Below are 13,208 nucleotides of genomic sequence, written 5' to 3' on the forward strand. Positions count from 1 at the left end.
TTCCCTCCTCTGCAAAACAGATGAGAAGCAGCGTTGCTCAGTGGAAAGAGCCCAGGCTTGGGAGTCAGAGGTCGTGGGTTCAAATCCTAGCTCCGCCACTAATAATAATAATAATAATGATGGCATTTATTAAGCGCTTACTATGTGCAAAGCATTGTTCTAAGCGCTGGGGAGGTCACAAGGTGATCAGGTTGTCCCACGGGGAGCTCACAGTCTTCATCCCCATTTTACAGATGAGGGAACTGAGGCCCAGAGAAGCTAAGTGACTTGCCCAAAGTCACACAGCTGACAATTGGTAGAGCAGGGATTTGAACCCATGACCTCTGACTCCAAAGCCTGGGCTCTTTTCCACTGAGCCACGCTGCTTCTCTGTGTGACTTTGGGCAAATCACTTAACTTCTCTGTGCCTCAGTTACCTCATCTGGAAAATGGGAATTAAGACCGTGAGCTCCACGTGGGACAGGGACTGTGTCCAACCTGATTTGCCTGTATCCTCTGCAGGCAACCGGATCACCTTGTATCTATCCCAGCGCTTACAACAGTGCTTGGCACATAGTAAGCGCTTAACAAATGCCATCATTATTATTATCGTTATTTTAAGAGGGCTGGGGGAATGGAGGATGGTTTAAGCGCTTAGTACATTTGAAAACCAGCATGCCACAGTGGCAAGAGCCTGGGCTTCGGAGTCAGAGGTCGTGGGTTCGAATCCCGGCTCCGCCAATTGTCAGCTGTGTGACTTTGGGCAAGTCACTTCACTTCTCTGTTCCTCAGTGACCTCATCTGTCAAACGGTGATGAAGACTCTGAGCCCCACATGGGACAACCGGATTACCTTGTTTGGCACATAGTAAGCACTTAACAAATACCACTATCATTATTATCAAAGTGCCCTTACACCTATACACCATGATCATTATTATTATTACAGTGCCCTGCACACAGTAAGTACTCAGTACTCAATAAATACTATGTGCTTGGCACATAGTAAGCCGTAACAAATACCATCATCATTATTATTAGTACAATGCTCTGCACACAGTAAGCACTCAATAAATACTATGCGCTTGGCAGGTAGTAAGCACTTAAACAACACTATCATCATCATCATTATTATTACTACTATTCTATTTATTTCATTTTGTTAATATGTTTTGTTTTGTTGTCTGTGTCCCCCTTCTAGACTGTGAGCCCGCTGTTGGGTAGGGACCGTCTCTATATGTTGCCAACTTGGACTTCCCAAGCGCTTAGTACAGTGCTCTGCACATAGTAAGTGCTCAACAAATATGATTGAATGAATGAATTACAGAACTCAGCACACAGTAAGCACTCAATACTATGCACTTGGCACATAGTAAGTGCTTAATACAATCCTCATTATTATTATTCTTATTACAGTCTCCTGCACACAGTAAGCGCTCAATAAATATTATGCGCCTGGGACATAATAAGCACTTAAATACCATCATCATCATCATTAATAATAATAATAGTAATAATAATGGCATTTATTAACCGCTTACTATGTGCAAAGCACTGTTCTAAGAGCTGGGGAGGTTACAAGGTGATCAGGTTGTCCCACGGGGGGCTCACAGTCTTAATCCCCATTTTACAGATGAGGGAACTGAGGCCCAGAAAAGTGAAGTGACTTGCCCAAAGTCACACGGCTGACAAGTGGCAGAGCCGGGATTTGAACCCATGACCTCCGACTCCAAAGCCCGGGCTCTTTCCACTGAGCCACGCTGCTTCTCTATTACAGTGTCCTGCACATAGTAAGTGCTCAGTAAATATTATGTGTATTAGAGAAGGTAATAAATACTATCCTCTTGACACATAGTAAGTGCTTAACAAATACTATCACCATTATTATTATTGTGCAGAGTAAGCTCTCAATAAATACCATGCACTTGGCACATAGTAAGCACTTAACAAATCCCACCATCATTATTATTATTAGTACAGTGTTGTGCACACAGTAAGCGCTCAGTAAATACTATTCACTTGGCACATAGTAACCACCTAATACCATCATCATTATTAGCAGTAGTAAAGTACCTTGTGCAGAGTAAGCGCTCAATAAATACTATGCGCTTGACACATGGTAAGCGCTTAACACCATCACATTATTATTGTGCAGAGTAAGCGCTCAATAAATACTATGCACTTGGCACATAGAAGGCGGGTAACAAATCCCACCATCATTAATATTAGTAGTACAGTGTTGTGCACACAGTAAGCGCTCAGTAAATACTATTCACTTGGCACATAGTAACCACCTAATGCCATCATTATTAGTAGTAAAGTACCTTGTGCAGAGTAAGCGTTCAATAAATACTATCTGCTTGACACATGGTAAGTGCTTAACAAATACTGTAACTATTATTATTATTGTGCAGAGTAAGCGCTCAATAAATACCATGCCCTTGGCACACAGTAAGCACTTAACAAATCCCACCATCATTATGAGTAGTACAGTGCTGTGCACACAGTAAGTGTTCAGCAAATACTATTCACTTGGCACATAGTAAGCACCTAACAAACACCATCATCATTATTAGTAGTAGTAAAGTACCTTGTGCAGAGTAAGCGCTCAATAAATACTTTCTGCTTGACACATGGTAAGCGCTTAACAAATACTATAACTATTATTATCATTGTGCAGAGTAAGTGCTCAATAAATACCATGCACTTGGCACATGTAAGCACTTAAATCCCACCATCATTATTATTACTACAGTGCTGTGCACACAGTAAGTGTTCAGCAAATACTATTCACTTGGCACATAGTAAGCACCTAACAAATACCATCATCATTATTAGTAGTATTAAAGTACCTTGTGCAGAGTCAGCGCTCAATAAATACTATGCGCTTGGCACATGGTAAGCGCTTAAATACATCACCATTATTATTATTGTGCAGAGTAAGCGCTCAACAAATACTATTCATTTGGCACACAGAAAGCGGTTAACAAATCCCACCATCATTATTAGTTGTAGTACAGTGTTGTGCACAGAGTAAGCGCTCAATAAATAGGAGGGAATGAAGGAATCGCCTGTTTCCAGGCTGCAACTACAGCCACACCGGCAGTTGGGAGCTGAGCTGGCTGCCACCACATGCCAGCTCTCTTTGTTTTCTGTCCGGCCCGGCTCTGCCTCCCTGCAACCCCGGGAGAGGCGACCAACGGTTCGCTCAGGGTCTAACACCCTTCCCCCTTTTATCCCCCTACCAAAAAAGAAGTCCTTCCACCCCTCTCTGTCTCCAGGGCTGCAGAATTTTCATGCAACTCTTTGCAGCGAGTCCTGAAGGTCCCAAGCTTCCAGGAACAAGTTCAGGGACTTTCTGGCTTGGGGAATACTGTTTGGACGCCCTCACCAGCCCACCCCCCCATCAAATCAACGCCCAAGCACCTGCAAAATGCCCCCCCCCCAAAAAACCTGCCCCCCACCCCAGGAAAGGATTAAACTAAAATCAAAAGTGCAGGCCGGAGAGGTCTCTCTGTGCACGTGTCATGTCAGACACCCTGCCTGCGTGGGGAGTCTCCCCCGCTCCCGACCACGTTGGCCACCCCCCTCCTGCCTTCCAAAAGCGGGAAAAAGAGGCAATTTTTCCATACATTTAAGTGCATTTCCCAGCTGCAGACTCAACCTTGCAAAAATTCTCCTGCAAAAGCTACAGGTGTATGCAGCCCGGGAGGGGAAAAAAAAGGTCCTAAAAAGGGGGTGCTGGAGGGGAGGGATAAAAAGGGGGTGTCGTTGCATGCATCCATCCACGCATGCATGCATATATGCATGCAGACATGCATCCAGGGTCCGGGAGGGATTGCAATCCAGCTCTATTTCGCAGCGGCCGCGTGTTTTGCCTCTCATTGTGGCATCTGAGTGGAGTTGGGGAGATCAGGCCTCGTGCCTGCCAAGGCTCCCAACCCCCAAAACCACCCAGACCGCGCTTAGTACAGTGCTCTGCACCCAGTAGGCGCTCAATAAATACGACTGAATGAATGGACCACCCCCAAATCCCCTGCCCAGCTCAGCCACGACCATCAATCCTCCCCTGCCATCCTGCCATTATCCCCCAAATAGGACCTGTTTGGGGGGTGCATTCGGTATTTATTGAGCGCTCCCTGCTCGGTCATTCATGCCATCCTATTTACTGAGCGCTTACTGGGTGCGGGGCACTGCACTAAGAGCTTGGAAAGTCCAATTTTGGGCTCTTTCCTTAGTTGTTTTGTTGTCTGTCTCCCCCTTCTAGACTGTGAGCCCGCTGTTGGGTAGGGACCGTCTCTATCTGTTGCCAACTTGGACTTCCCAAGCGCTTAGTACACTGCTCTGCACACAGTAAGCGCTCCATAAATACGACTGAATGAATGAACTTCTGCAGCTCCTTTTCAACGTGGCCCTGGTGGCTACTAGTATTGGGAGCCCGTTGTTGGGCAGGCACTGTCCCTACCTGCTGCCAAACTGTACTTGGAACAGTCTCTATATGTTGCCAACTTGTACTTCCCAAGCGCTTAGTACAGTGTTCTGCACACAGTAAGCGCTCCATAAATACGACTGAATGAATGAATGCTTTTCACACAGTAAGCGCTTAATAAATGTCATCATTAGTATTATTACTTTCCACGCGCTCAGTACAGTACCCTGCACCTAGCAATAATAATTACGGCATTTGTTAAGTGCTTACTATACGCCAAGCACATGTGCATTACTACTACAGTGTTCTGTACACAGTAAGCGCTCAATACGACTGAATGAATGTGTATTCCTGCTACTGCTTAAGCGCCTACTGAACTGCTGCGACCCCCTCTATCTCATCCTTTGCTCCTTTCCCCCTCCCTACTTTCTGGTGACTGCTAAAATTCAACACTGCCCAATAAAAGGGAGGTTTGAACACCGCCTAAGTAGCAAAAAACAAGCTTCGGTGGAAAAACATAAATAAATCACGACTTTCCCAAGCAAAACTTCCTGGCCGTGAGTGGGAAAGGGGAATTGGATTGTCCCCCAAAAAACAACCTGGAAGCCAAGGGAATGGGTTGGGGAGAAGATAAAGTCACTCACCTTTTAAAGAGCTGCTCTCCAGGCTCAGGCACGTGCTCGGTGGGGGCGTGTTGTGTGTGTGAGTGTTGTGTGTGTGACTGCTGTGCACTAAGCAATCCCTTCTTCCCAGCTTTTTGCAGAATGTGTCTCCCAGCTCCTCCTTGCAAAGCTCCTGGAAGGTGGGAAGAGTTGGCCTCCCGTCTGCGCATGCGCCGTTCCCGGGCCCCGGTTCCCGTGAATCGAGCTCATTTGCATACGGGGGCGCGCGCGGGGGGCGAGGGGGGCGCCGCGCGCGTACGTGCTACGTGGGGGGCGCGTACGTACGGCGTGCGCGCCCCCGCGCGGGCCTCTATTGTCCTTTTATGGGGAGAAGCGGGAAAGATGGCGGGGAGGGCGTGACGTCAACCGACGCCTCGTGAGGGGCCGCCCTGAGGGAGAGGGGGTTCCTCCCTCCATCTCGAGCTCTTATTTATTTATAATAATAATAAAGATGGTATTTATTAATTGCTGACTATGTGCAAAGCACTGTGCTACAGGTTGCCCCACAGTCTTCATCCCTGTGTGACAGATGAGGCCCAGAGAGGTCAAGTGATTTGCCCAAAGTCACACTAGCTGACAAGTGGAGGAGGAGGGATTAGAACCCACGACTTCTGACTTTTTGTTTATAATAAACAAATTAACAAGTAAATAAACAGTCCCCGTTATGGACTGCGGGCCCACTGTTGGGTAGGGGCCATCTCTATATGTTGCCAATTTGTACTTCCCAAGCGCTTAGTCAATCAATCAATCAATCGTATTTATTGAGCGCTTTCTGTGTGCCGAGCACTGTACTAAGCGCTTGGGAAGTCCAAGTTGGCAACATATAGAGACGGTCCCTACCCAACAGTGGGCTCACATTCTAGAAGGGGGAGACGGAGAACAAAACCAAGCATAACAAAATAAAATAAATAGAATAGATATGTACAAGTAAAATAAATAAATAACTAGAGCAATAAATATGTACAAACATATATACAGGTGCTGTGGGGAAGGGAAGGTAGTAAGATGGGGGGGATGGAGAGGGGGACGAGGGGGAGGGGAAGGAAGGGGCTCAGTCTGGGAAGGCCTGGAGGAGGTGAGCTCTCAGTCCAGTGTTCTACACACTGTAAGCACTCAATAAATACGATTGATTGAATGAATGAATGAATAATGGCGATAATCATGGTATTTGTTAAGGGTTGACTAGGGGCCAGGCACTGTGCTAAACTCTGAAGTGGTGTCCCTGCCTCATGTAGGCCTTACTGCCTCAATCCCCATTTGACGGATGAAGGAACTGAGGCCCAGAGAATAGTAATAATAATGATGGCATTTGTTAAGCGCTTACTATGTGCAATGTTCATTCGTTCATTCAATCGTATTTATTGAGCGCTTACTGTGTGCAGAGCACTGTTCATTCATTTAATCATATTTATTGAGCTCTTACTGTGTGCAGAGCACTGTACTAAGCACTTGGGAAGTACATATTGGTACTTTTCCCAGGAGTGGGAAAAGGGAATTGGATTTTCCTCCAAAAGCACTGTTCCAAGCCCTGGGGGGATACAAAGTGATCAGGTTGTCCCACATGGGGCTCACAGTCTTAATCCCCATTTTACAGATGAGGTAACTGAGGCACAGAGAAGTGAGTGACTTGCCCAAGATCCATACTTCATGCTGCTCCATACTTCATGCTGCTGCCCGGATTATCTTTGTCCAGAAACGCTCTGGGCATGTCACTCCCCTCCTCAGAAATCTCCAGTGGCTACCAATCAATCTGCGCATCAGGCAGAAACTCCTCACCCTGGGCTTCCAGGCTGTCCATCCCCTCGCCCCCCTCCTACCTCACCTCCCTTCTCTCCTTCTCCAGCCCAGCCCGCACCCTCCGCTCCTCTGCCATTAATCTCCTCACCGTACCTCGTTCTCGCCTGTCCCGCCATCGACCCCCGGCCCAAGTCATCCCCCGGGCCTGGAATGCCCTCCCTCTGCCCATCTGCCAAGCTAGCTCTCTTCTTCCCTTCAAGGCCCTATTGAGAGCTCACCTCCTCCAGGAGGCCTTCCCAGACTGAGCCCCTTCCTTCCTCTCCCCCTCGTCCCCCCTCCATCCCCCCCTTCTTACCTCCTTCCCTTCCCCACAGCACCTGTATATATGCATATATGTTTGTACATATTTATTACTCTATTTATTTTTTTATTTATTTTACTTGTACATATCTATTCTATTTATTTTATTTTGTTAGTATGTTTGGTTTTGTTCTCTGTCTTCCCCTTTTAGACTGTGAGCCCACTGTTGGGTAGGGACTGTCTCTATATGTTGCCAATTTGTACTTCCCAAGCGCTTAGTACCGTGCTCTGCACATAGTAAGCGCTCAATAAATACGATTGATGATGACATAGCAGACAAGTGGTGGAGCCGGGATTAGAACCCATGACTTCTGACTCCCAAGCCCGGGCTCTTTCCACTGAGCCACACTGCTTCTCCACCTGATTAGTGTAAACTAAATTAGCTGGAATAGTGCATTTTAAAAACCTACTGCTGAAATGGACAAAACTCAAACTGGGAAAAAAAAAGGGAAATGGAATTGACAGTAAATAAGACTTAGTAAAATCATATCTCCCCCAGAAGTCTTCCGCAAGTGACCTCTCATCACTACTGATAGCCCTACTGAGAGCTCACCTCCTCCAAGAGGCCTTTCCAGATTGAGGCCCCTTTTTCCTCTCCTCCTCCCCATCCCCCCAGCCCTACCTCCTTCCCCTCCCCACAGCACTTTATATATTTGTACAGATTTATTACTCTATTTATTTTTCTTGTACATATTTAGAGAAGCAGCATGGCTCAGGGGAAAGAGCCCAGGCTTGTGAGTCAGAGGTTGTGGGTTCAAATCCCGCCTCTGCCACTTGTCAGCTGTGTGAACGTGGGCAAGTCACTTCACTTCTCTGTGCCTCAGTTACCTCATCTGTAAAATGGGGATTAAGACTGTGAGCCCCACATGGGACAACCTGATCACCTTGTACCCTCCCCAGCACTTAGAACAGTGATGCGCACATAGTATGTGCTTAACAAATACCAAAACTATTATTATTATTATTACTATTCTATTTATTTTGTTAACGATATGCATATAGCTGTAATTCTATTTGTTCTGTTGACTTTGACACGTCTACTTGTTTTGTTTTTTTGTCTGTCTCCCCCTTTTAGACTGTGAGTCTGTTGTTGGGTAGGGACCGTCTCTATATGTTGCCAACTTGTACTTCCCAAGGGCTTAGTACCTTGCTCTGCACAAAGTAAGCGCTCAATAAATACAATTGAACGAATGAATGAACGAATCACTACCTTATTTTCCCTCCCTATTGTGTCATTTATGCATTTGTGCCTCTTTCCCCTAAGCAGTCAATCAATCAATCATATTTACTGAGCACTTACTGTATGTAGAGGACTGTACTAAGTGCTTTGGCAAGTTCAACACCAAAAAGTGGGTAGAGATGTTCCCTGCCCACACGGAGCTTACAGTCTATACCACTTACAGACTACTACTAATAATATTAATTATAATAATGGTATTTGTTAAGCTCTTGCAATGTGCCAAGCACTGTTCTAAGCCCTGGGGTGGATACAAGATGATCAGGTTGTCCCACGTGGGGCTCACAGTCTTCATCCCCATTTTACAGATGAGGGGACTGAGGCCCAGAGAAGTGAAGTGACTTGCCCAAAGTCACACAGCTGACAAGTGGTGGAGTCGGAATTAGAACCCATGACCTCTGACTCCCAAGCCCTTGCTCTTTCCACTAAGCCACGCTGCTTCTATATGAGAATGCGTCTACTATGAGAAGCAACTTGGCATAGTGGATAAAGTACGGCCCTGGGAGTCAGAAGGTCATGGGCTCTAATCCTGGCTCCACCACTTATCTGCTGTGCGGCTTTGGGCAAATCACTTCACTTCTCTGGGCCTTAGTGACCTCAACTGTAAAATGGGGATTAAGCCTGTGATCCCCATGCGGGACAGGGACTGTGACCAAACTGATTACCTTGTATAACAGTGATGGTATTTGTGAAGCACTTACTATGTGCCAGGCATTCATTCAATCATTCATTCAATCGTATTTATTGAGCGCTTACTGTGTGCCAAGCACTGTACCAAGCACTTGGGAAGTACAAATCGGCAACATATAGAGACGGCCCTTACCCAACAACGGGCTCACAGTCTAGAAGGGATAAAAATAACAATAGTCATGGTATTTATTAAGCGCTTACCACGTGCCAGGCACTGTACTAAGCGCTGCGGAAAATACAGGCAAATCATGTTGGACACAGTCCTTGTCCCACGTGGGCCTCACAGTATTGATCCCCCTTTTCCAGATGAGGTAACTGAGGCCCAGAGAAGTGAAGTGACTTGCCCAAGGTCACAATTCTGTTCTGGATCTACCCCATTGCTTAGAACAGTGCTTGGCACATAGTAAGCACTTAACAAACGCTATCATGATGATGATGATAAAAATATTCTTATACAATTATTTATACTATATATAGTATAATACACTTATACTATAACTTCCCCTCTTTGTCAGTGATTTTAACATCTGTCTCCCCAGCTGGATTGTAAGCTCTTTGAAGGCAGGGATCATGTCCCCTTTCTCTATTAGAGAAGCAGCATGGCTCAGTGGAAAGAGCCCGGGCTTTGGAGTCAGAGGTCATGGGTTCAAATCCCGGCTCCGCCAATTGTCAGCTGTGTGACTTTGGGCAAATCACTTAACTTCTCTGTGCTTCAGTTCCCTCATCTGTAAAATGGGGATAGACTGTGAGTCCCATGTGGGACAACCTGATCACCTTGTATCCCTCCAGTGCTTAGAACAGTGCTTTGCACATGGTAAGCGCTTAACAAGTACCATTATTATTATTATTATTGTTGTTGTATTCCCCCAGGAAACACAATACGATGCTCAGCACAGAGTTGGATCGATTTATTGGAGAGTCTTGTCCAGTAGGATCAGAGCGAAGAAAAAGTTAACTATCTTGATATAGCGGAGGTCTGATTAATCAATATTAATGAATAAATAAACACAAATGAGCCATTGTTGAGGGAAGAACAGCAGTTGGTATATAATGCAACAGGCATTACATTAGGCTCTCACAATAAAATGCTATTGACATGATAAGCCACTTTAAACTTACCTCTGTGTTCATTTTATAAACTACTCAATTGTAACCGAAATGGAGTGCTTAATGGAAAAACCGATAGTTGAGTTGCATTTAAAAACAAAAGCAGAATTTTGTAGCTCTAGAGTATTGGTGAACTATGACCAAAAATTGCAGTAAGTACACGGGCAGTGATTTTGGAAGGAATTAGAAAATTTTCAACAGTTTCAAACCAGCCATAAATCCCAAGGAGTGAGATTTCAAGGTGTTGAGGAAGTTGCTTCTCAAGGCGGTTTCTTTTCAACACAACGGACACGTTTCAAAATTTCAAAGTCCAAATAGTTAACAAGGGTGTTCAAAGCGAGCACTAAAAGCACTTAGTACTAATTATAATTACTCCCAATAATTATTTCTAGATTCCCATCAATCTGCAGAGTTCTGTGGTTTGAAATAATGCCTAAAAAAATAGCAAAGTTTCTGGACCCTAGAGTATATGATCCCATGACAGAAATGATACAATCCAAGATAAAAAAAACACAGTGAAAATGATCCTACAACATGCCCTCATCTACTCTCCTTTCTTCTGACTCCAAAATGAGTGGTCCTTGGCCTAATTTCATTGTTAGAAGTTTTCACCTTAATGAATGCTAACCCAGGTTCTCCGGAAGTTGGTTAAAGCTACTGTTTGGCTCTGATAATGATTCTCCTAATCCCAGACCCACATCCGTTAGATCATCTTAGTAAACCAAAGGTTTGCAATGTTATTGTGTAATAATAATAATAATAATGGTATTTGTTAAGCACTTACTATGTGCCAAGCACTGTTCTAAGCACTGGAATAATATAATATAATGTTGGTATTTGTTAAGCGCTTACTATGTGCCAAGCACTGTTCTAAGCAGTGGGGTAGATACAAGGTAATTAGATTGTCCCACGTGGAGCTCACAGTCTTCATCCCCATTTTACAGTTGAGGGAACTGAGGCCCAGAGAAGTTGTGACTTTCCCAAGGTCACGCAGCTGACAAGTGGCGGAGCCGGGATTAGAACCCATGACCTCTGACTCCCAAACCCATGCTTTTGACACTAGGCCATGCTGCTTCTCTAACCATGTACTCTCCCAAGCATTTTGTACAGTGTTTTGCACACAATAAGCGCTCAATAAATACGATTGAATGAATGAAGGCATTTTGTTCAGAAAAACCCATACCCCTTTAGAATCTAGAATTATCACCTGAGGGATTCACATCGTGGAGAACAGGGGTAGGTCACGGGTTCTAATTTCAGTCCCACCACCGGTCTGCCGTGTGGCCTTTGACAAATCACTTGACTTCTCTGTGCCTCAGTTACCTCATCTGGAAAATGGGGATTGAGACTGTTAGCCCCACGTGGGACAAGGACTGTGTCCAACCTGATTTGCTTGTATCCATCTCAGTACTTAGTTCAGTGTCTGGCACATAGTAAGTGCTTAGCAAATACCATTATTATTATCATTATTATTATTATGTAAATAGGATCAATCAATTAATTGCATTTATTGAGCGCTTACTGTGTGCAGAGCACTGTACTAAGCGCTTGGGAAGTACAAGTTGGCAACATATAGAGACAGTCCCTACCCAACAGTGGGCTCACAGTCTAGAAGGGGGAGACAGAGAACAAAACAAAACATATTAACAAAAATGAAATAAATAGAATAAATATGTACAAGTGAAAGCATGGTGGCAATCAAGGCACACAGCCTAGTGGGCTGGAATTTTGCGGCCTGAGACGATGATGTGGGTCTGGGTGGGTATGTCCCATAATATTATATTATCATCATCATGATAGTATTATTATATTTGTGAAGCATTTACTATGTGTCACGCACTGTTCTAAGCACTGGGGTAGATACAATTTAATCAGGTTGGACACAGTCCCTGTCCCACTTGGGCTCACGGTCTTAATAGGAGGGTCATCAGATAGTGTATCCTCATTTGACAGTTGAAGAAACTGAGGCCTAGAGAATTAAGTGACTCGCCCAAGGCCACGCAACAAAAAATTGGCAGAGCAAGCATCAGAACCCAGGTCCTCTGACTCCCAAGGTCATGCTCTTTCTACTAGGCCACCTGGAATCAATCAATCAATCAATCAATCAATCGTATTTATTGAGCGCTTACTGTGTGCAGAGCACTGTACTAAGCACTTGGGAAGTACAAGTTGGCAACATATAGAGACAGTCCCTACCCAACAGTGGGCTCACAGTCTAAAAGGGAAGCCCTGGAAGCACTAGATTGTAAGCGCATTGTGGGCAGGGAATGTGTCTACCAATTTTGTTGTACAGTACTCTCCCAAGCACTTAGTACAGTGGTGGGCACACAATATGTGCTCAATAAATAATAATAATTATGGCACTTGTTAAGCACTTACTATGTGCCAGGCACTGTACTAACCACTGGGGTGAATACAAGCAAATTGGGTTGGACACAGTCCCTGTCCCACGTGGGGTCAGTCTCAATCCCCATTTTACAGATGAGGTGACTGAGGCCCCGAGAAGTGAAATGACTTGCCTAAGGTCTCCCTCTCTCTTCTGCTCCCTTTATTCATCCCCCCTCCCAATCCCACAGCACATAGGTCCTTATCTGTCACTTATTTACGTCTATTAATGTCGGTCTCCCCTTCCAGACTGTAAGCTTCTTGTGGGCAGGGAAGGTGTCTGTTCTAGTGCGCTCTCCCAAGCGCTTAGTACAGTGCTCTGCACACAGTAAACGCTCAATAAATATGCTTGACTGACTGACTCCAAGAGGCTATTTACCAGCTCGGAGCTCCCACAGGCCTCGAGTCCCAAGCGTCAAGGAGCTGCTCAGAGCCGGCAGCGGATGGAATTGAAGGAGGAATCTGCCCCTCAGATAATAATAATAATAATGATAATAATGATGGCATTTATTAAGCGCTTACTATGTGCAAAGCACTGTTCCAAGCGCTGGGGAGGTTCCAAGGTGATCAGGTTGTCCCACGGGGCGGCTCGCAGTCTTCATCCCCATTTTCCAGATGAGATA

At 45.2% G+C, this 13,208-nt stretch overlaps 1 protein-coding gene across 2 annotated transcripts in view; it reads right to left on the reverse strand.

The window, feature by feature from the left end:
• SINHCAF (SIN3-HDAC complex associated factor) overlaps positions 1–5,168 on the reverse strand; it is a 64,204-nt gene extending 59,036 nt beyond the window's left edge. The window contains exon 1 of one of the 2 annotated variants that reach the window (XM_038740128.1): positions 5,052–5,168. The gene's annotated coding sequence lies outside the window, so the exon portion shown is untranslated. The remainder of the gene's footprint in view (positions 1–5,051) is intronic. The other variant, XM_038740119.1, reaches the window with a different exon arrangement.
• Between the last annotated feature and the right edge of the window lie 8,040 nt (positions 5,169–13,208).

Source organism: Tachyglossus aculeatus, chromosome 2 (assembly GCF_015852505.1).
Source record: "Tachyglossus aculeatus isolate mTacAcu1 chromosome 2, mTacAcu1.pri, whole genome shotgun sequence".
Taxonomy (NCBI): Eukaryota; Metazoa; Chordata; class Mammalia; order Monotremata; family Tachyglossidae; genus Tachyglossus; species Tachyglossus aculeatus.